The sequence below is a fragment of the Lepidochelys kempii genome, chromosome 5, assembly GCF_965140285.1.
Source record: "Lepidochelys kempii isolate rLepKem1 chromosome 5, rLepKem1.hap1, whole genome shotgun sequence".
NCBI lineage: Eukaryota > Metazoa > Chordata > Testudines > Cheloniidae > Lepidochelys > Lepidochelys kempii.
This window is the reverse complement of record NC_136384.1, coordinates 117570634-117595035: the sequence shown is the minus strand read 5'-3', so window position 1 is coordinate 117595035 and position 24402 is coordinate 117570634. Positions and strand designations below refer to the sequence as shown.

General features: G+C 41.3%; 1 protein-coding gene across 2 annotated transcripts in view; it reads left to right on the top strand.

Moving 5' to 3' along the window:
* Positions 1 to 717: 717 nt before the first annotated feature.
* LINGO2 (leucine rich repeat and Ig domain containing 2) overlaps positions 718 to 24402 on the top strand; it is a 766946-nt gene continuing 743261 nt past the window's right edge. For both annotated transcript variants that reach the window (XM_073345577.2, XM_073345578.2), the window contains exon 1: positions 718 to 1182. The gene's annotated coding sequence lies outside the window, so the exon portion shown is untranslated. The remainder of the gene's footprint in view (positions 1183 to 24402) is intronic.

The window sequence follows — 24402 nt, the reverse complement described above, 5'->3', positions numbered from 1 at the left end:
TTCCCTCGCCTCACCCCTCCTCTTTACCCGCTGAGCGTTCCACCCGCTACCGTCTAACCCGCTATAGACCCGCATGCCAAAAGTTAGAAGCGGGCAGGCGGCTGGCCACACACCCGTCCCAGCCGACTTTACCCGGCAGCGTGGGCGAAGGCAGAGGCGGATCTCCTTTGAGCAGCCTCTAAAGGGGGAGAACCTGCGGGAGGCGAAGCTGGGGGATGCTTGGGCGCCGCTATTCTAAGGGTTGCGGGGCTGCCTTGGACTTCAATGCAAAGTGCACCCGCGGCAGGAGGAGAAGCAGCGGCCGCAGCCGGCGCCGCGGCTCCTTTCCGCAGAAGTGGGTAGGGTAGGGTAGGGTAGGGTGGGGCGGAAGGGGTTAATAGCCGCCTGCCTTCCTCGAGCGTAGCGGGCGGTAATTGCCAGACCAGGCAGCAGCCTGAGAGAAGCCAGTGGGGCTCGCGGGGGGAAGGACTTCAGGTGCCTTGTTGCAGGGTCTGGTCATTCCCGCCGAGTCCTTGGTCGCTGGCTTGCTTTTGTGTGTGTGTGTGTGTGTGGGGTGCGTTTATCTTATTTTTTCATTTATCCCCCCCCCGCCCTCCCTGCTTTTTTTCTTGCTGCTGCGGGACTTGCAGGTGTGCGCGTTACAGCCCTGGAAGGAGCAGCTCGCCCTGGGTCTCACGCCCCCCCCCCCACACCCCTCCCAGCCTCACCCTAGGGCTGGCGCTGCTTCTGCTCTTGCTGAAAGTTTCCTCCTTGTAAGGGCTCCCCTGAAAGGGCATTGGGAGAGCCCCTCGCCTGGGGCTGAGCGATGGGGAAGGAAGAGCGAATCCTCAATTAAAGAAGAGGAGAAAGCAAGGCTGGGGGTGGTTCTCCCCCCCCCCCGCCGCTCCCCATTCGGTCCTGTCTGATCTAGCCAGTTGCTCTTGATTTTCTGTGAAGGGGAAAGAAGCGAATTTTAAATGCAAGCCAAGTTGTAAAGGAGGCGAGCGGGACCCGTCCGTGCTGCGGGTTGGCGCAGCCCTGGTAGCACGCGGACCTGCCAAGGTTTCTCCGCTGGTTTTGGTCCTGTTTCCTTTCACCCGAGGAGGGGAACTGTGGACTCGGAAGCAAGTCGGCGGTCTGCCTGCCACTGCGTCCCACCTCGTTTGTTTTAAGGACATGAAGGCTAATTAGGACAGCCTCAAGGTAGGTGAAGGAAGGGGAGGAGGGGGGGAACGACACCGTTGGGGTCTTTTTCTGCCATTTAGAGAAGAAATAACTGGGGGGGGGGGAATAAATGCAATCAAATGAAATCGCCCCTCCCCGCTCTCATCCGCTCCCTGGCTGTTGGCAGATTCCTCTCTGCTCTTGCAATCAACGTTATTGTCAAAGGATGTTGCAGGTGGCGACGAGGGATGGAGAAGTGGCTTGGCGTTGCACTTTTGGGTGCTTAATGACGGCGGTGCAATCTTAATAGCAGGGTTTCCGCCACCCCCATTTATTTGGCTCTCGGCATGTGTGGCTGGCAGCGAAGCCCCGTCTCCTTATTGCCCTTAGGCAGCCATGCGCGTCGAGCAGACCTGCAAAGGGCAGGGTGGTGGGGAAGGGTGAGAGCCCACAGCGCACAAGGCTTGCCCCCTACACCCATCCGCCCGGCAGCCGGCGCCGGCGGGAGCTGTCCGAGGGATTCAGCCCCGGAGCCTTGCCCGGCTCGCTCTGCTCCCTTCCGCCGCTAGAGGCGCTTGGGGAGCGCTGTGGCCGCGGGGAGAGGAACCGACCGAGGCGCTGCGGGGCGCACCAGGGTCGGGCCGCCACCGGCCCCTGCTGGGGCGGGGACGGCGCGGCGGGGCCCCCACCGGGCGGTCCCCGCTCGCCGGAACCTCGGAGACGCTGCCTCCCGCCCCGCTCCGCACGTGGGACCCTGCCACTGCCCGGGAGAGCGGCTCAAACCTCTGCTCTGCCTCCTGGGCAGCATAGTCCGGGCTGAGGCTTCATTCCCTGCCCCCCGCCCGCCCTTCTCCCTTCCTATCCCATTCCCCCTCACCCCTCCTCCACGTCTATACGTTTCCCCAGGTCTTGGCTTCTGTGGGGCCCACAGGAGGGATTGTCCTGTGCTGCCCTTTGCCTGGCAGGATGCAGATGACTGCAGGTGAGAGAGGGGAGGTGGGGTCGTGGGTTGTAACTGGGCCTGAGGAAACCTCCACTGCCAGGTATTCTTCCCCAAAACACCGAGGCGCTCCATCCTGGAGGCTGGTGGACGGTGCAGGAATGTGAACGGGTAACCCCCACCCACTGGGGTGCTGGCGGTGAGGAGGCGGAAAGGAGTTAAAGGAGAAGGGCAAAACCCTGTAGCGATAACCAAGGCAAATGGAGCTGGCTTCCGTTCCTATTTCAATGAGAGCAGGAGCAAGTCCCCGGTTGGGCTTTGATCTGATGCAGGTGTGTGGTGGTGGTTTTTTTATTTTATTTTAAAAAAAAAAGATTTTTAACTGGCATAAAGGGGCTGCCACACCTGTGCCAAGTATGATGGGAAATGAGCCCTTCAGAGTCTGCATGTTTAATTACTTCTGAGTGCCGGTGGTGATCTGACACAACACTGCAGATTTTGCAGGGGTGGTATTTTAAGGAGGACCTCTCCAAATAGAAGTGCTGGAGCTGAGAGCTTTCATGAAACAGGATGTTAATAAGACAAGCAAATAACCAACCCAGGGGCCATTATACCATCAATTTAGTCTTGCTGAGTGCAAAGTTTAAATGTCAACATTTGGGAAATACTGTCTGGAGTAATAATACACATCAGATGATCTTAAACATTTCTTTCCCAACTTTCTAAAGGACAGGATAGAGGAATCAGTGTGCTCTCACCATTATCATACGTGACTGTCAGATTTGACATACTATTCCAAATCCTTGCCATGTCAAAAATAATTTTTTTTCACTTTTTTTTAATAGTAAAAGGTCAAATCTTTCCAAAATACATATCATTGTAAATTGGGAGGCTTGCCAGCAAAAGAGGGAGGTACATTAGAGGTTCATGGCTTTGACATGAAAACTAAAAAGATGTGCATGGTTCATTAGGTTGAAACTACAATACCAAGCTACACACATGAAATAACTTAGTCATTTATCATTGAGAAAAGTAAACCAGGACTTGTAAAAAACACACACACGCGTTCCTAAGCCTCACCCTGCTTTGTACAACTGTGTTCAACAGATGGAGAGAACCACAGTGTGAAATATTTCTAACAGGGTAACCATTATGTGGTAACTGTATGTTATGTGCCCTAGAAGTGAAGACACTCAATGATCGTGCACAGACAAAAAACACCATAGCAAAGTTACAGCAGAAGGAAGTAAATATTTTGCAAAGTTCATATGCCAAAGCAGTTAGACAATTTAAAAGGAACTGACTGCTCCCCAAAATCAAAACACAGGGTTCTATTAGAGATAACACCCATTCCAGGAGTGGGCATCCCTGTAAGTGAGTGGCTGCTGCATGGTCTATTCTGATAGAGAGTATGTGTAGGTGATATATCTATGAATGTTCTGACTCTTTCTGGTCATTAAATATTAATTCAGAAATGATTCTCAACCTTCTCAATTTCTTACTTATTTAAAAGCTAAACATTCTGAAATTGGCTAAACTCTGCAGGTCTGTTACGTCTCTAATATAAGATGAACAGAGAACATTGAACACTATATTTAACTTCTTTGAGATCTGGTCACTGATTAAGACTAACAACCAAGAAGACATAACAATCTGTGATAGGGCCACATGTGAGCTGTGTGTTTTGATATGAGCTGTGTGTTATGATAACCGATATGTGCTGCATTTTTTTCCTAGACATTCTATAAAAGGGCTCTAGGTGGAAATGTTTTCCTGTGCAGTAGGAAGAGGAGGTGATGAAATACAAAGTACTGGAGAAGCTTGTCAGTGACAGATAGCTATCTGTAAACTCTAAATTCATAATGGTAACATGTAGTTATGAATAATACTGTACACTTTAATGTGATACAGTGAAGACTTAAGAGCAGATTAATTTTGATTTTCATAGTTTGTGAAATTATTCTCCTCTTCTAAAATCAAAAGATAAAGGGGGGGGGCGGGAAATACATGATGATACATTTTAGAAATTCAACTCTGTGCACGTTGGTACTTTGTAAAACTTTTAATTTTTTTGGTTGTTTTAGAAACATGGCATCTGGTGGTTATGTGTGGACCTAAAAATCTAATGAATGTTGCTATTCATTGACAATGTGTGCGAGTAGAACATTTGTTTTTGACCATGGCCTCTTGATTTTTATTCCATGAGGCTATCTAGAAGACTGAGCCAAAGCCCATTGATTTCAGTAGGCTTGGTATCCGGCCATATGTTGTGTGATCAACTAGTCGTCAGTGAGCAGGTGCAATATCTTGCAACTTTGTTGGTAACATTTAAAAAAAAAAATCAGATTTGGGCAAATGAAGTGGATCTGTTTCAGTGCAATGACACACATTGTTAAAACTCCATTGATAACACAGTTCTCTTCCCAACAGGCCATTTGTGTTATGACACTAATTGTAATTTAGTGGGTTTTTAGCAGATCACATTAAATAAAGTATATTTCTCAACACACTTTATCAGTTCAGATACAGTATGTATATTCAGGACATTTAAAAAATTGGTGTATCTTTTATAACTGCTAATTAATCATGGATTGACATTCCTATGTCATTAGTAGACTGATTTTTATTGAAGCCTGTATCTAATTATGAATTCTAATGGATTGGTTTTCTATTCTAAACGGTATGGTAACTGTTTTAACTATTTATTTTCCAATACTTTTTTCAGGTCAGCTATTTGGAATAAATCTTTGGGGTTTTATTATTTGTGTGTACTTCTTCTGAATTAGAAACAAGTACACACTTTTTCTGGAAGAACCAGTTAGACAAATGACTACTTAAAATCTATTAAAATAAATGTGGTGAACTTCAGAACAAATGAAGCTAAAATGGTTAATGCTATAGACACTTCTCAAGATTTGTTTCATGCAACATAAAAGTCACATGATGATTTTATTCATAATAATACATTCTTTCTGTGTGTTAAAGTTCTTTTTAAAGAGCTATGCTTTGTAGTTTTCAAATTAAAAAAAAAAAACTAATTTAGGTTGTATACAACTTGATATGCATTCTGATCCCTGAGGATACTCCTATTTTCTTAGCTATTCAGTCAATATGTAAAAAAGACATAGAAGACCAAACTGTAAGTAGTGCTGTATAGTGACATTTCAGTGACCCAATTTCTGTTGGTGGAGTGAGTGTGTGTGTGTGTGTGTTTTGTTTCTTTCAGGAAACAGCATTTGAAATAATCTCGTGTGACTATTTGATGAAAGGGCTAATCTTTAATTCCCTTTGATGCTTAAAATAGACGTCACTATCTGTATATTGCAGAGGGTTTCATTCACATATGGATGTGCTGTTAGCTATTTCATTGTAGTAATTTTTATAAAAGTTGTTGTGGGTCCAAACAATTATTTGATTAATAGGCCTTACACTGGGAAGGGATTTACTGAGTGACTTTTTTTTTAAGACCACTATTTTACAAAAATATAAATACCACATTGAAATGTAGATATATTTATTATATAAGGTAAATTATTTTGTTCGTTCTTATTGTGAATGAAGCTTTAGTTGCTTTTTGTTGTAAATACTTGTTCCTTAATATACAGGAAAAATAGCCTTTTATTGTAGGATGCAAGAGACATTAAGTGGCATATATTCCCCAGACTTCAGGTGACATTATATTAATAAAGTGAAATTATATTTTCCCTAGTAAAAATGAATGACTGAATAAGATGAGTATCTAGTTTTTCCATATCACTTGTTTATTGCCTGGTTCCTAGGAAAGAAAGTAAATTACTTTTCAGTTATAGAATTGATGTAACATAATATTCAGTTATCTAAAGGGAGACTCTTTTGCTCTCAAACTCAACCAAATGCATGGTGTAACAGAAATGTATGTAAAAACACTAACTTTTCTCTTTTGTAGCCACACTAATGAATTTGAAATAGTCTAAATTAGACTGTGAAGACCACAAATCCTTTTGTTCAATCTCATTTTAATATAATGTTACTATGATTAACTGCAAGATGTATGTCTTACAGCCAACATGAAGAGGCATAATTAGTATACAAACTGTATTGCTTCTATGTAGCAAGGAAGTAAATAAGTTTACGTTAAATGCTTTTTAAACAAACAAGCCAACTCTCTATATAAGTTGTTTTTAAAAATTACAACTTCTGAGCTTTGGGGTTTTTTTTAATCATCTTCCAGCTGAATATATCTGGGTTTGAAATATTTCAAAGGGGTCGTAGCAGAATCATAAGCGTACTATAAAACATTATCTAATTTCTCTTAAACTTAGTCATCACAAATGAAGCTAACATACTGAGGAGGCTAGATAGTCCATGGTATGCTTAAAGCACATAACGAAGCTGGTGTCCAAGAAATTGCTCAGTTTTGGTTATATAAATATAATAGCAAAGGAAAACAGACAGAATTATTTCAAACACACCAGGCTGCAGCTTTGAAAACCTTGGAATGCATCGCACGCAAAAGTCCAATCTAATGCCCGTTGAAGTCCATGCAGAGGCTCACATTGAGTACAGTCGTTGGTAGTTCAGGTCCCAAATCCCTGCCTCTCAGGAAAAAAAGTAGAAATTCACTTCAGCCCTTTCCCTAGCAGCTGCCTTCTCTGACTGCCCTGTCATGACTGAATCTTCATTGTGGGACCACACACACAGGAATGTTTCCCAATGTTCTTGTGCTCATTGATGGCCCTTTTATGTTTTGATGGGATGACCTTCCTTCGTCTGCCATTATGCATCTGCCTGCTGCATCTTCCTCCATTCTAGCTGCTAATTACTTTGTTCCTATTATATCATTCCCCTATTGTACTTTCCCCTTTCTCTTATTCCTGATGAAATGGGATAACTTCATAGTGAATGGTGTTTAGAGTTGCGGTTATTCTGACACATTTTGAATTAGAGACTTGATGAAGTCCCTGGTGGGATAGAAATACATGGTGGCCAATTCTGGGAGATGGACCTTGCTTTCTTCAGGCTGATCCAAGAGTGAATCCCAACCAGGAAAAACTTAGCACTGCTACGGTTGTCCTCCGCTTTCCAGAATTTCCACCTTCTGCAAAACAGAAAGGCTTTAGTTCTTCCTTGACTCTGCAAGAACCACAGTTACAGTAATGTAAATAACTGTCATTGGGGCAGTGATGAGAATGTTTCACATAAAGCAGAGACAAGCAATGGAGAACTTGGCTAGGCTTTCTTCCTTTGGGAATGTCTAGCTGTTTTGAGTTTAGCCACTAATATGTGGTTATGGCAATGAAAGGCGATTTTTCTCTCCCCTAAATATTGCCTTCAACCCTCCCTGGACCTCCCTTTACAAAGCCTTCGTCAAGAGGTGGACAATGGGGTGCTCTAAGGGCCTTATGCTGAATCCAGTGGGAAAAGGAGAAGGAGCGACTCCTGTCCCCAGGCTTTCCCCCCTCTCTTTCAAGGATACCCTTGCCTCATCCCCTGACTTGAACATGGAAGTGAAGTATAGCAGCTCCCCAGCCCCCTGCTGCTGATTTGTTTGGAGTAAAACATACTATTTAGTTTTAACAGGGAAGCATGGGGTGGGGTAGGGGGGAAGAGATTCTATTGCTCCTGCTGAACCGCCATCTCTCTCTCATCAGGCCCTGTCTTCTTTGGATCCCAGTGACCTGCTCTCTATTCCTTGTCGCTTTCTGATACATGCTGTGTTAAAACAATTATCTAATGCATGTCTGCTTTATTATAGATTTAGGAAGCATGTTCATGAAGGAGGATTGGGGTTTGGGGGAATCTGCTTGTGAATGGAAGGGAGGGTGATGATCTATTTGAGGGAAGAGGGATATTTTTGGTTGGGAAAATAAAGGGCTAGACCCTCATCTGGTGTAAATAGTGTAGCTCCATCAAGGTCGGTGGAGCTACCCTGATTTGCCCCTGTTGAGGATTTAGCTCAATGTGTTTTGAACACGAGTTTTGAAACGTTGAAGCTGGTGGCATTTTTAAAAGAAGCTTTTGCAGTGGCTGTATTTAGCTTTTGTATATTCATGCTTGCTTTTGTGCCCATCTGATGGGAAAGGTGTGGGCACATTGGTGGTCTTCTGACTTCAGTGGTTGTATGTAGTCTCCATTAGATTTGGAGAGCCATTTGTCTATAAACATGTCATAACTAACTTAGAGGCTATGTTTTCCTCTTACAAGAACATACAGTATTACTATCAAGAGAACCTTACAGATTGATCTGAATTTTTGAAGGCACAGTGATTTGTTTTGAAAATTCACCTTTCTTTAACATTATGGGGGTGGGAGGGATGTTTTAGGATTTTAGACCATCGCTCATGGCTTTCGGTTAGTTATTTCCCAATCATCCATGTTGGGAAGGGGCAGAGATTTGTAATTCAAGTATTCACTTTACTGTCATTCTCCTTCAAAAATGTTGTTGTCATCATCAGACTTTTGGTAATTTGTTCTAGCTGAAGCTGCTTACAGTCATTCTTTCAGGGACCTCACTTGCTGTAAGGCTATAACACAATAGGGGAAAGTGAAAACTCTGTGAATGCACAGGCTTTGGCTTACAGTTAAGAATTATTTCTAAATTACAGACCTAATTCTGCTCCCATTACATTTGGAATATCACCGACTCTACTAGAGTCACTCCAGATTTATATTGGTCCGAGACCAGAGTTGTCATAATTGATCACAACAAACTTGGAAGGACATTAAACCTCCATACTTCAAGTCTTAAGCCAATCTCTAGTTACTGGAGACAATGATGAGACCTGTGGGGTGGGGGAAGGGGGTGGGGGTGGAGATTACTCTTTTTCTGCCTATCGCGGAGTTCATACACCTTCCTTTGAAGCATCTGGTACCGGCCACTGTTGGGCAGGATACTGCACTAGATGGATCTTGGGTCTGATTCAGTATGGCAATGCTTATGTACCAGAATATGGCCCTAAGAAATTAATATGCTTTTGACAGATTTATTTAAGCACTTTTAGATTAATAAAAAAATCCCTAATTTCTTTTCTAGGTCAGTTATTGTTTTTTTCCTAATTTTTGACTTTCTGCTTTAAATCTATTCACGGCATCTGAGTAAGAGCTGGCATCTGAGTAAGAGCTGAGCATATAAACAGAGTTGAAAATTGGTGAGCTTGGTGGTTTTGGTGTGTTGAATAAGGTGATGTAAGAAACCAGTCCCCAAGGTGGAATCCGATGGACAGGGGATGGTGGCTGCAGCAGTGAAGTCCGTGAGAGTATCCAGCTTGTACCCAGTTTATTGCAAAGAGTGGAGAATATAAAACTGCTTCCGATGTGTCTTAGGTATATCTGTAGGTGTGTGGGGGATGGATATATTTGTGCAAGGAATGTGAGACTTTTAAAGCCTGGATTAAAAAAACAACACATGTGTCCAAGGTTAATAAACTTCTACAGATGATGCTCATCAGAATACTTCATAAATAGGTGCCATTAGGAAGCTAGTGTCATGACACAAAGAGACCAATGAGGAGAAGAGGGACATCTTCACATGTGGTACTGGTCTTCCAATATATGTGGAAAAGGATGTGTTTTTCCTCATGTACTGTACAAGCACTTTTGAGAGAAGGGGAGCCACTTTTGATGTACTAAATAAGATGTATAGGTAAGGATTGTAGTATTAGATGTGTGGTGGATATGGGTGCCTCAAGGTAATTTGCCTAAAAGGATGGGGATGTCAAACCTCATGAGATATGGAGGAAAATTATTCTGAGAGCTGGAACTGATTCTGTGGTTGTGGTACTTGTCTCCCAATGATGCAAGGAACTGCAGGAAGATTGACTACAGCAATCTTTAGGAACAAGATTTAATTCAAAGTTCTCTGTTAGCAATTCTTTGGAAATACTTAACTCCACACACAGCCAGCCAGACTAGAGCAATTAACCATCCTCCATCTGTAAATGAAAAGATGGTATGGGGAGGAGGGTTGTAATTTTTTTAGAATAGAAGTGATAGCTTTCAACTTTTAATAAACAAAAAGAATTCATTTGTTGCGACTGTTAATGCTAGGGGAAGGGGGAAATTGGAAAGTAATGAGGAGTGCTTAGATCAGATAGATAAATTCACTAGAGACAAAAGGAAAAAGTTAAACTCACTCTATATAGTAATAGGTGAAGGTTATGATAACTTTGATTGCCTTCTTAGAGAGCCATGGTTCTGACTGATGAAGGTTTTACCATAGTATCTAAGAGAGATTTTGTCCTTTCCTTCTCTATCCCCATCCTCTACATTCAGAAAAATCCTTTTCAGCCTCAAATTTTGCATTCTTAGTCCTATTTAGCTTTGGCAGTGAAAATGGTATTAGACAAGTTATGAGGGAATCTGAGTGTATAAAGTGAGCAAAACATTCACTAAGGAGAGTAAAAGTAGTCCACCTACAGAGAATCAATGGGCCTGATTTTCATTTGCATTAAGGTCCTTTACCAGAGCAAGGCAAAGGGACCTCAGTGTAACTGAGAATGAAGCTCAGTGGATCTGCTAAACAACCAGGCTATAAAGGAGATAAGTACATTGCAGAGAAGCTAAAATATCTTTGTCAGAGTTTTCTCCATGCAGGATGATGGGGAAATAATTATCCTGGAATTGCTCTGTACAGGTAGTGAAGAGATAGCGATGTAACAACTGGAGAAATTAAATTGCAATAAATCATACAGACTGAATGGCTTTCATCCAAAAATTCCAAAGGAAGTGAAGAACAAAATAGCTGAGCTACTAATAAAAATCTGTAATTCATCATTAAAAATGATGATGACGAGTCCTCAGGGTGGCCAACAGAGTATCCATCTGTTAAAAAGCTGCTAAGGTTGAGGCTAGGAACTACCAATGAGTATATTTTATTTCAGCACCTTGTAAATAACTGAATTAAAAAATCATTAGGGAAAATTTACAGTGCATCAGATGAGCATATGACAGGAGCATTTAGATGAAGACGAGGGGGAAAATTTTGTAAAGCTTCTGAACATGGGCAGCAGCTATCATAGGCTGAGGGAAGCTGTGCCTCTCCAAACAGCCTGGCATGGAGCCACCCATGCTCTGCTCCAAAGACAGTCTTCTGCAGATCCCCGTGCTCTGCCCTGGCCCAGTCTGACTGGGCTGGCCAACCTGCTGCAGGGCCTAGGCCTGCTGGCACTGGGGTCGTGCTGCCAGGCTGGCGCTTGGACTGCGCTTCCCAGCTGCCTGCGGCTGAGGGTGCTGCAGCTGTGCCACCTGGGGCACCAGGGCTGGGGGCCACGGTGGGGGTGCTCTGGGCTCCTGCGGGGGATGGGTGGGAAGACGGGGTGGGGTGGGGTGCGGCGCGGTGGGGCCTCAGGCAAAATGGGAGAAGTGGGGGCTAGCCTCTCCCAACAGCCGAGTCACTGGCCACCCATGCTTCTGAATGTGGTTAATCATGCCTCTAGCCTGTTTGGACTTTGAAAAATATCACAATACTATTCATAAAAGTGAACCAGTTGACATAAACTGAACTTTCAAATATTTAATGCTAGCATCCCCTCTTCCCGATTGATGAAAGCATTTAAGCACTGTTTAAATCCCATTGCCTTAAATGGGAGCAGAGTGTTTATTTAAATTTAAGCACATGCTTAAGTGCTTTATTAACTGGCCTCATAGGCTCTCCTGAGGCTATTGGGAAACTTGGTAAGCACTGGGGACATGCTGTCAAGGATTAATAAATGCTTAAGGCCAAGGAAGCAGAGTAGGGGGAAATGGTGTGTGTGGTTTTTTTTGTTTTTGTTTTGTTTTTCCTTCCATAATTGGAGATGGGGCACGGGGAAGCTTAATAGTGGCGAATCCCAAGGGATCAGTCCTCTAAATGATGATACTCTATATAGTAATGGATTCCAATGCTCGTTTGCCAGCAGCCTTCTTCTCTTCATTGTGTTCCATGGCTGGGATTCTGGAATACTGGTTTGTGAACGCCAATGGTTTTATCTTCTGCTCTGGTTATAAAGTGCTTCAAGGCATTTTACTTTGTAGGTTGTAAGAAAGTCCTCACGCTGCGTATCTTTCAGCAGGGAATACAATGGGAAGATATGTTACAACAGTTCTAGAGCTGAAAACTAGAGTAAATCATTTGAGCCTTTTTATTGGGAATGTTTGAGATTATTTCAGCTGCACTTCTGCTCTTTGAATTGCTTATCGGTTTCTGTCCACTCTCCTCAAAACATACAAAGGTAGAAAAGAGAGGGTCATTCCAAATTAGTAGATAATTAAGGGAAGGACTTCCAACTAGAGGGAGATTGCTATGGAGTGTATAAATCCCACACTGGCCAACAAGAGGTTAAGTAGAGCCTGATAGCTCTGTTAGCCTCACCATGTTACACGTGGTGGGTGCTTCAGATTTGGAGGAATTAAAAGTTCCATATAGCTGAAAGGGGGACACCAGGAGAGAGGTAGTTCGGAGTTCCTGCTCTGTAGGAAGACCCTGACAGGAACCAGGCAGAGTGAGAACTGAGAGAGAAGCTACAGAAGCAGAGTTGGCTCCTGTGGTGGGCCTTGAAAGAAGGGCAGGATTCCAGGGATGAAGCCCTGTGCTAGGGGTTCTGTACTAGACAAGAGAACTGGCGAGAACCTAAGATTGACTAAAAGCTCAAGCCTGGGAGGGGCAGAAGGTGCTTACTCTGTTTTTGATGAGGGACTCCCAGGGGAAGTCCCGTGGGCCATGGAAGAAGAGTAAGATTGAGGTGAGGTGGAAGATGTTTGTTGCCATAATTTTATCAGACATTATTTGTGTGGGACACTAATACGCTGGAAGGGGTGGAAATATAGTGTGACCCAGCCAGAGGCCCAAGTCACCATTGTCCCATACCACAAGTACTGAGAGGAGGAGGAGAGGCAGAATGGTTGAAATGCCAGAAGGCTGCAGTCTGGGGCAGAAGCAACTAATATGTTTGTAGACCAGTGCAAGGCACCTGGGTAACAAAATGGAGGAACTAGAGCTACTGATGCAGGGAAGTGAAACCAGATATTATAGGGATAATCGAAACCTTGTGGAATAGTAGTCATGACTGGAGTACAGATATTGAACTGTATGTGCTGTACAGGAAAGACAAAGACCAGATAAAGGTGGTGGAGTAGCATTGTTTATTAATGATGAGGTAGACAGTGAAGAAACTAAAAATAATGGAATGGACAAAACAGTGTTTTGGGCCAAAATCACTTTGGGGAAGACCGTTACCAGAGGCTCCCCTGGGATGGTTCTTGTGGTATGCTACAGGATCTGATCTGGATATGGATAGAGACCTCTAATGCTTTTAATGAAATAAATATTACTGGGAATTGTGTGATTATGGGAGACTTTACCTTTCCAGATATAGATTGTAGGGAAAGTGCTACTAATAATAGTTCAACTTAAACTCTTTGTTTTGTAAAGAAAGGAGGTGCGGGGGGGACGGGGACAGTGGTCTGTGAAGCCTCAGGCCTATTAGTTTGACCTCAGTTGTAAGTAAGGACTTTGAACAAATTTTGAAAAAGTGGTTAAGGACATAGAGGTAAACAGTAATTGGGATAAAAGACAACATGGTTTTACAAAAGATAGATGATGCTCGACTAACCTGAACTCTTTCTTTATGAAGATAACTGATTTTTCAGGCAAAGGAAATGCAGTAGATCTAATCTACCTGGATCCAAGTAAGGCATTTGATAGAGTTCCAACATAGGAAATTATTAGAAGATGGAGATTAATATGAGAATTGAAAAGTGGATTAAAGAGGAGACTACAATTGGTCATATTGTAACGTGAACTGTCAGGCTGGAGGGAGGTTACTAGTGGAGTCCCTCAGGGATCAGTCTTGGGACCAGTCTTATTTAGCATTTTTATTAATGACCTCAGCACATAAAGTGGGAGTGTACTCATAAAATTTTGTGGGTGACACAAAGTTGGGAGGTATTGCCAATATGGAGGAGGACTGGACTATCATACAAGATCTGGATGACCTTGAAAACTGGAGTAATAGAAATGTGATGAAATTTAATTTAATAGTGCAAGACCATGCACTTAAGGACTCGCAACAAGGACTTTTGCTATAAGCTTGGGATGTATCCATTGGAAGCGACAGAGGAGAAAAAAGACCCAGAGTCATTGATCACATGACTCAGCTGCCAATGTGATGCAGCTGTGAAAAAAACTGATGCAATCCTAGAATGCATCAGGCAAGGCATTTCCAGTAGAGATGGGAAGCGTTAGTACTGTTATACAAGGCACTGGTGAGACCTCATCTGGAATACTGTGTGCAGTTCTGGTGACCCACATTTAAGTAAGAGGAAACTGGAACAGGTGCAGAGAAGGGCTATGAGGATAAGAGAAATGGAAAACCTACTTCATGAGAGGTGACTAGTTTAGCATAACCAAAAGAAGGCTGGGGGGAAGATATGATTATCCTCTGATATATTTACAGAGAGCAAATACTAGGCATGGAGAGCAGTTATTTACATTAAGCACCAGTGCGGACACAAGAACGTGTGGATATAAATTGGCCATCACAAGTTTAGGCTTGAACTTAGTAAAGGTTTCTAACCATCAGAGGAGCGAAGTTCTGGAACAGCCTTTGAAGGGGAGCAGTGGGGGCAGAAAACCTAACTGGCTTCACAACTGAGCTTGATACATTTATGGAGGAGATGGTGTGATGAGACAGACTCCAGTGGCATGTAGCCGATCTATGACTGCTAGTAGCAAATATTCCCACAAAGGCTGGTGATGGGACACTAGATGGGGAGGGCTCTGTGTTCCTACAAAGGATTCTTTCCCAGGTGTGTAGCTAGTGGGTCTTGCCAAAGTGCTTCACATCCAACTGACTGCCGCATTTGGGGTCAAGAAGGAATTTCCCCTGGGTCAGATTAGCAGAGAGCCTGGGGTTTTTTCACCTTCCTCTGCAGCATGAGGCACTGGTCACTTGCAGGTTTAAATTAGTGTAAATGGTGGAGTCTCTGTAACTTGAAGTCTTTAAATCGTGATTTGAGGACTTCCATAACTCACAAGTACATTTAAAATTTTAGATTTGTTTCATCAGAAAACATTTTAGCTGTTGAATTTCTAAATTATTTTTTGAGATGAAGACTTCAAAAGATCTCGGAAGGGCTCTTAATATTGTGAATTGTCTCATGTTTCTTTCCACACTGCCAACACACCAGCATGCTTTAGCGCAATCCCAGCCAGACTGTTGCAGTACTCCACTGTACTCCTTTAGCCCGTAATCCTTCTCCGACATGCTCCCTACACTGGTTCTGAACTTCCCAAGGATTCTCCCCAACAGTGGGGAGAATGCTATGCAGCCAGTTAAACTGGCTTTAAGGCAGCTTTGCCCAAAGGAGCCTGGATGGAGGGTTAGGATCTGTCCCTGTCTCTATAGCTAACTTGATTATCTTGTTTGAGAGCCTGTAGCTGTTACTTGCACCAGTCACAATCTGATAAGGTTCTGTTTTTCTACTGCTGTATAGAGAATGCTGTAAACATAACTAGAACATTTCTAGTATTGACCCTTTCTCTTTTTTTGTAGCTCACGCAGTTATGTCAGTTCTTGAGATGAGTTATCTGAAAATAGAGCCTAGCACAGTGATGGCTGTTGAATTACGCATACTGCTAAGTATTTGAAATTATGTAGGCAAATGCTATCAGAATTAAACCTTTACAGCCCTATTCTGAAGTCTTTATTCATGTAAAATGCACAATAAAGTCATTTGATTTATTCACTTCTCTTGAGTTATTCATCCATAATGAATTCAGCTTTCCTTACTTGCTATGAGTAAATAGGCTTCATACAGGGAATTTAACAGGAGTTGGAGGATTACACACCACGCCTTCAACTCACAGGCAGATCCCAAGAATGCAACACCGTCTCATCTGTGGCTTCTATTCTTGCCTCTAAACATTGCCCTTCCACAATCCTTGTGCAGGGAAGGCAGCCTTCGCCCACTGGATCCACTTAACCTTTTCTATGTTAATCCAAGATGCAGAAAATTTACATATAGGTGAGTGAGATCTCGTGATTTGGTGCACAGACTCGAAGCCCCTAGAGAGCATCACAGATCTGCTTTGTGTTCCTAACTCAGTGTTCCTCACAGTGACATGTGACACCTCACTGAAAAATGTGTCATTTACATGATAACAAACAGCAGCCTATTAACTATGAGTGAAATTAAGCTATTGCGTGCAGTTTATTTCAGCTAGCATTTGGGATATACTGAGACTGTGCATTATTATTTTAATTGTATGTATTTACATAGCACCCAAAGGGTAGTTAGCACTTCAAAGATGAATAAGAATACAAGGTGCTTGCTTTGGAAATCTTAGCATCTTAATAAATGGCAAATGGGGCATGGCAAGTGACAAAATATTTTATTAGCATGGGACTGGGAAGTGATCTACAACAGGGATCTTATTAATGCCATATTTGTGTTTTCTTAAACTGTTATGGTTGGTTGGTTAGCACATATTGGTGGGGGATGCTACATTTTACAGACGACTTGGAAAAGTGGAAATCTACTGTGTTTCAGTTCATTAGTTGTAGATAAGGGTAGGCAAATAACTGGTATGTGTCTGAACCCCTCCACTTTTAGCTGAGTCATTGTCCATTTTCATTCTCTTCAAGCACAGGGGGTAGGAGGAAAGTAGAAAGCAGTATATAAATTAAGTTATGGCACAGCTAGCGAGGTATGTTGCATAGTATGTTTGTACAAATGGTAGGTTTTTTGTTTTGTTTCTATTTTTAAGTGGATCAGGAAACTTTGGGATTCAACTGATAGACTTCTTTTTTAAAAATCAGTTATTTATAATCTCCTTTTCAGCTAATCCCAAATATGAGGCAAAAGTTTGGCTATTGACTGAGACAAGGCTCTGATCAAAGTTTCATGAAAGAAACATTACATTTTTGCAAATACCTGCCAAGTGACACCTGTCTGGAATTATGTATGAGGGTTATTAGATGCTGTGGTGCTGGGTGCTGCAAAAATACCTAAGACAAATAACTAGATTTGTGTGCACCTCATTGGAAGCACTTATAAGGCAAACAGGTTGCACACAAATAAATAGGAACATATCAGAGATTGCCATCACCTAGCAGACTACAACCTGCATTCCATAATGCATGTGGCTCCCTCACAGATAAAGCCAGATACCCAAAAGTCAATTTTGAAGAGCTTTCTCCTCTATCTTCCTTTTCCCATAGCCCTCAAAGTATGTTTTATTTTGCGGTGTGCTTTTTAAAGTGATGGATACAGTGCATGTAAAAGACTTTCAAAAACCAAACAAACACTGTATACATTGTATGAAATTTACATATGCAAATCAGACATTGCCATCTGGCTCCTGGAAAGTTAGTACATTTCATGGTTTTGCACAGGTTGTTTGATTGAGAAAGCACAGTAGTTTACCAGATATTTAGTATGTTGTAAAACATATTAAGGTCCTCTGATGAAGTTTACATTCAAAATGAACACAACTGTGTGCCTTCATTGTGCTTTAAAATAGGGCTGTCAATTAATGGCGATTAACTCAAAAAAATTAATCGTGATTAATCATACTGTTAAACAATAGAATACAAACTGAAACTTATTAAATATTCGGGGTGCTTTTCTACATTTTCAAATACAGATTTCAATCACAACATAGAACACAAAGTGTACAGTGCTCACTTTATATTTTGATTACAAATATTTGCATTGTAAAAATGATAAAAGAAATAGTATTTTTCTATTCACCTCCTACAAGTACTGTAGTGTAATCTCTTTATCATGAAAGTGCAACTGCACTCAAAGCAATGTAAAACTTCACAGCCTACAAGTCTACTCAGTCCTGCTTTTTGTTCAGTCAATTGCTAAGAGAAACAAGTTTGTTTACCTATATGGGAGATAATGTTGCCCACTTATTAATAACAATGTTACCTGAAAGTGAGAACAGGTATCACATAGCACTGTTATAGCTGGGGTCGCAAGATATTTACGTGCCAGATGCACTAAAGATTCATATGCCTCTTCATGCTTCAGCCATCGTTCTAGAGGGCATGCTTCCATGATGATGACACTTGTTTGAAAATAATGCATTAATTAAATGTGTGACTGAACTCTTTAGGGGAGAATTGTATGCTTCCTGCTCTGTTTTACCTGCATTCTGTCATACATTTCATGTTATAGCAGTCTCGGATGATGACCCAGCACATGTTCGTTTTAAAAACACTTTCACTGCAAATTTGACAAAATACAAAGAAGATACCAATGTGAAATTTCTAGAAATAGCTACAGCACTTGACCCAAGATTTAAGAATCGGATGTGCCATCCAAAATCCGAGAGGGCTGAGATGTGGAGCATACTTTTAGAAGTCTTAAAAGAGCAACACTCTGATGCAGAAACTACAGAACCCAAACCACCAAAAAAGGAAATCCACATACATCAGTCCACACTGCTTTGCTTTGGATTGTTATTGAGCAGAACCCGTCATCAGCATGGATGCATGTCCTCTGGAATGGTGGCTGAAGCATCAAGGGACATATCAATTTTCAATGCAACTGGCATGTAAATATCTTACGATGCCAGCTACAACAGTGCCATGCAAATGCCTGTTCTCACTTTCAGGTGACATTGTAAACAAGAAGCAGGCAGCATTATCTTCAAGTGTAAACAAACTTGTCTGTCTGAGTGACTGTCTGAACAAGAAGTAGGACTGATTGGACTTGTAGGCTGTAAAGTTTTACATTGTTTTCTTTTCGAATGCAGGTTATTTTTGTACATAATTCTACATTTGTAAGTTCAACTTTCATGATAAAGAGATTGCACTACAGTACTCAAGTGAATTGGAATATACTATTTCTTTTTGTTATTTACAGTGAAAATATTTGTTATAAAAATATAAAATGAGCACTATACACTTTGTGTTCTGTGTTGTAATTGAAATTGATATATTTGAAAATGATGAAAAACATCCAAAAATATTTAAATAAATGGTATTCGATTATTATTTTGCAGCACAATTAATCACAATTATTTAATCAAGTGAATAATCACGATTAATTTTTTTAACCCCTTAACAGCCCTACGTTAAAGTACGCCAATTTAAAAAACCCCACAAATTTAAAAAGTGCTAACTGACTTGAGAACCTAAGATCCATTGAAAGATAAGAGGTTCTTAAATAGCTTAGGCCTTTTTGAAGTTTTTGCCCTATAGCTGTGTATTTGCACATGCAAATAAGCAGTTACCCAGCTAGGAAATTGACGTATTATTGACTTATAATAAATTTCAAGCACAACTGCCAAAACAGTGCAGGCAAATTAGGTGCACAATTGTATCTGAATATTTTTTAACACACACACACACACACACACACACCCCTTTTTGAAACTCAGACCTCTGTAATTTACTGTTTTAGGGTAAAATCTCGGAATTACTTCAAGTGGACAACAATTCTCACCTATTACTTTTCTTCCATAGTCCAATGGCTTTTTAAAAAAAAAAAAAAAAAAGATTTTCACAACAAGTGCAAACAAACTGTTTGTACACACAAGACATTTTGTGGACTAGTCACTTTCTCATGTTTGCTGCACTTGTGCTTTGGTAAGTACACAATTCCTTTGTCTAATTTCCTTACAAAACACTAGACACTGTGTTAGCATACCAGCAGGGAGGTTTTCTTGTAGCTGCTGCTAACAGAGGAGAGTAATCGGTTAGCTCCATTGTTTCCTTTTGCTTTCTCCTGCAGTATTACAATGCTATGTTTAACATTAGACTTTCTGATGTCACAAATGCAGTACTATGGACTAGAATCCTTCTTTTTCTACTTGTTTCTTCAGGACATGGGAAAATTAACTCCCAAAGCTGTTCAGTAATTACTATGTAGCTTAATAATGGAAGGTAAGTATGATGTATTCCATTAAATCTGCTGCATTTGAAAGCTTCTCCCCTAATGTGAATGCTCAACTATTCCTAAACACTGTATATATGAGGTATAAACACTATTGCAGTGATTCTGCTCACAACTTGTTACTAAACGCAAATGTTTTGTTTCCAAATGTAAGATGGGCATGAAGATCAAGATGCACTATGAAATCTTTGTATTTTTATGGTGGGAGTCACTAGATGGCACTGTTTTTATTTTTTTTTAAAATATATTCTAGTTTACATGTTGCTTTTCTTAACATGTGAGCTCTCTTTGAATAAATGCTTCTTTGTTTTCTGATTAAGAATCTTTTTGTGGGAGCTGTGGCAAACAGCAAGGGAGTTTGCTCTACTTCTAACTCTGTAGAGTCAGGGTGGTTCCTTGGGAAACAGGCATTCCTGTCTGGGCTGAGACTAATGAAGGGGAGAATGCGTTCAGACTGTATCTCACCATCTCTGTTTCAGGACTGGTCCATACAGTGTAAAATAAACAAGTTGCACAAAGAACACACTCTGTTTGTATGTCACTGACTTCCCCTTCAATAGGAAGCTGACCTGAAAGACCGAAGCATCTCCTAGGGCTTGGCAGAGGGGCAACAATATTGTGAGTTTACCAGCTTGCAATTCTAGCCTGCATGAGTCTTAAGCCTAGTTAAGTGAATCACGCAAAAGAACTGCACAAGATTGTGCCCAGCACGTAGCGGGTGAGCAGAAGGATACAAGAAGTCTTCCTTCATCCCTGTGCCTTGAAGAGAGGGGCCAAGCAGACTCGGAGCACAAGGACTATGCAGCACTAGGGTTGTCCATGGCAATGACCTTCCAAAATGGGGAAAAGGGGGATTGCCATGGTTTCCATACTGCATACTTTCAAAGTCTGATGTGCTGGCCTTCAGACACAATGCTCCTGCTGTGCAGTGCTTTCTACAGAGGGCAGAGACTTACAGCTCTTAATGTTTTTGATTTGTTCCCCCCCCCCCAGTTGAGTGTTTTATTTTTTTTTGTTTTAATATAGTGGCACTCGGCACATTGAGTTCTCCAACCCTGGCTGGTACCTGGTTTGTGTGAAGAATTCTAGAACAGTTGTCTAATAGCTGCACATAAATGGAATTGGTTTGTGTTTTCCAGTAAAAGCAAAGTCTCTGGAGTGTCTTTTCACCCTGTAGACTGGAAATGTTAGAAGGCTTCCTTCTACCAGGAATTGGCTGAGGTTCTGTTACATCAGCTCACTGTGTGATATTGACATTGTGATACCCTTTGGGTTAATCTCTAGGGCAGGTGGCAGTAATTGCCGGCAATAAGGATTACCCTGCTGTGGCATCTTGAATCATTAAGGAGTGAGGTAGTCTTTTAAAGTCTTTCATTTGAAAATGGTATTTTTGAAAAATACCTGTGCTAAATTCCATCAGATTTAGATGGAATATCCTTTAAATTCGACCCTTTGGAATTACAGTACTGGATGAAATGATGCATGATATTTTGGCCCTTACTTGAAGGACAAGGAATTTTACAATCTGGTTTAGAGCGCAAATTAAAGTTGTGCAATATGAATATATCGGCGGTAATATAAAGATCAGTCTGATTTATAAAAGGAAAACCTTTTGCTAGCAGTTGAGATATTAACTAATTGTTATGAGAGCATATAGCTACTAGTCTCTATTAGTTCTCCAAAGCACCTCTTTATCTCTTTTTCTATGTCCCTATCACCACTGGAGGCTGGCACAGAAAGACAATGTTCTTTTAGCCATAGCTTTACAGGGCATATTTTTAGAAGGCAAAACTATAATTCTTTGAGAGAATATATTTACTGATGTTGTTAATGAATTAATCTGCCAACATAGACTTTGTGCTTTCCTTTTTAAAGGATAAGTTGAAATGTAAAGTAATAATTGTATTTATATTACTTACTAAGCTTGACGCTCCATGTTTCATTATACAACGGTAACCAGATAAAATAATTGTAAAATTACGTTTTTTGAAATAATCTGCAAACCTATCACTGACAATCATGATTTGCTTTAGTGTGGGCTGGAAGAAAATATTTTTTTCGGAGAGCACTGATGGGCAATTTCTGGTCCTTCCCAAGGGATGTCCTGTATTGGGTTCTGCAGAGTTCCATCTCATTGCTCATGTTCAGTTTAACATGAGGCTTCTGAAAAAATGGTGGGATACTTCTGGTTGTATTCTCATTAGCATGCTGCTGATGTTTTGCTCTATGTCCTTTTCATCATTACATCCAAATTAAACCTGAGCGATAGATGATATAGATCGAAGTGAAGCTAAGGAAGGAGGCTGAGGAATCCTCTGCAAGAGTTGTTGAGGTTGTACGTCACCCTTCTGCTAAAGTAGTGCACAATTTAGCTAGGCGTTTGCCACTGCTGTACTCTGAGGAACAGTAGTCGTGCACCCCTCTTAAAAGCTCACAACAGTGTGCTTTTTGTTCAGGACTGCCATTGAAAACTATACAGAAGATCTGACTGGGGCAGAATGTTGATGCCTGCTCTTGAGCTGAGTAGGCCTCTGTGAGCATGTCATGCCAGTTCTCAAAAAATCTGTAAAGCAAGTGAATGGACTGTGACCCAGTTATCCAAGAGACCATCTCTATTATGTGTCAATGGTAAGGAATTACAGAAAGAGTTGCTTTCCAACACTCAACAAAGAACTTAACTAGCTTAGGGAAAACATGGTTATCCCTAAAAGCTTCTCTGCTTGACTGTAGAGATTCTGCCAAAAATCTTTTCTCCAATTCTCTTTCTGGCCTCCCTTTCTGCTACAAATTTAAAACTCTCTCTCGTGTACCCCATACTCCATTGTGGCAGCTGAGTATAGTTGTGACACTCTCTTGCACTCAGCTGCTGGGGTAAAACTCTCTGAAGCTGCTGACAGGCCCCTCTCCTTTGAGGGCCTTCTCATCGCCAAGATCGGTGAATTCTAAAGCAAGAGGCCAAGATGTTGAGGCTATAAGGCTTGCCTTGCCTCCCCTCCTGAGAACTTGGTTCACTGTTTTTGATTTATTTAGTATTTATTTTTTGTTTAATTGGTTTTAGATACTGATCTAGGTTGTTTCTTAAGCTGTTTGTTTGGGAAACGGTGAATATCTTCCACAACGGATTTTTAATGTCTTTGTCAAAAAATTCCATCAAAAATACCAAAATTAAAATAAAAAAAGGTGACTAGCTGTACTTGTTTGATACTAAAGCATTTGTTCCTGGGGCCAGGGGGGCAAACTGACAGTTTTACAGTCGTAATTTGTTGGAGGCAGAGTGCATGTAATTAATTACATTTTAAAATGTTAGTATATGACATGCTTAGAAGATCTATATGTGGTAAGTAATATAAAATTATTGTGTGTGGAGCAGTTGCTGTTAAAACAACAAATGCTGTTTGCAGGTAAGGTTTTTGTGATATTATAGAGAATGTAAGATATATTTCCCAAGGACAGAAAATCCTGCAGGATCATGTTAATTAGGCTAAAAGAAAATATTTCAGTGGTGACCACTGTAACAGGGCAAATAGCTTGGTGCAAACTATAGGCAGATTTGGGAAATTGCCTGCAGATGTTTGATGGCCTATGGAGTATGAGTTGCACCATATCTTAAAGCTCATTCCTGATGAGTTTATGCTTACTAAATAGCATAAACCCACATGTCATATGAATGTGCTTTAATCAACTTTCATGTATTAAAAACAGGTAAAATTCTCCAACCCACTACCTGCAGAGTTCAATGTATTCAGTCATTTCTTAGTGAATTCCTGGAACGAGAGGGAGGCACACTTAGGACTGGAAGCTGTAACATAACTAGCAAAAGATAATTTAACCTCCAAACCCAAGGGGCAAATTCTTCTCAGCAAGGATTTGAGAATCAAGGCCCCAATTCAGCAGTTGACTTAAACACGTGCTTAATTGCTTCACTGAATTGGAGCTGGAGGGTCTGATACAAAGGCCATTGAGGCATATCCTCTGCTGATTAAAATAGTCATTTACATTGTTAGCTAAGGATCTGCTCTCATTAAATCAATCTGAGTCTCTCCATTGACTTCAGTGGGCTTTGGGTCACATCACTGATGCAAAAGAAAAGGGGACATTTAGTGTTCAAGAATAGCTAGTTACAGGACAGTGCAGTTTTTCTAGCTGTTCACCCTCTTCTTCAATCTTCAAATCACTGATTTTTCTCTCGTATCATGCAGCTCCCATTTCTAGATCTGCTTAGACTTCACTCCCTGATCTCTACAGACTTCTCTGGCTGCAGGTTATTCCTTTCTCTGCTTAGACTATCTAATTGTTGGAAATTTCTTGTAGGTCAAAATGCACTCTTTTATGGCATTATTTTCAAGGGAAGTATACACTATTATGTAGTAATCCTTCACTAATACAAAATTAAACTTAACTGATCAGTATTGTAGGATTCCTAATGTTCTGCCGTGAACGTTGTGAGAAAACACATA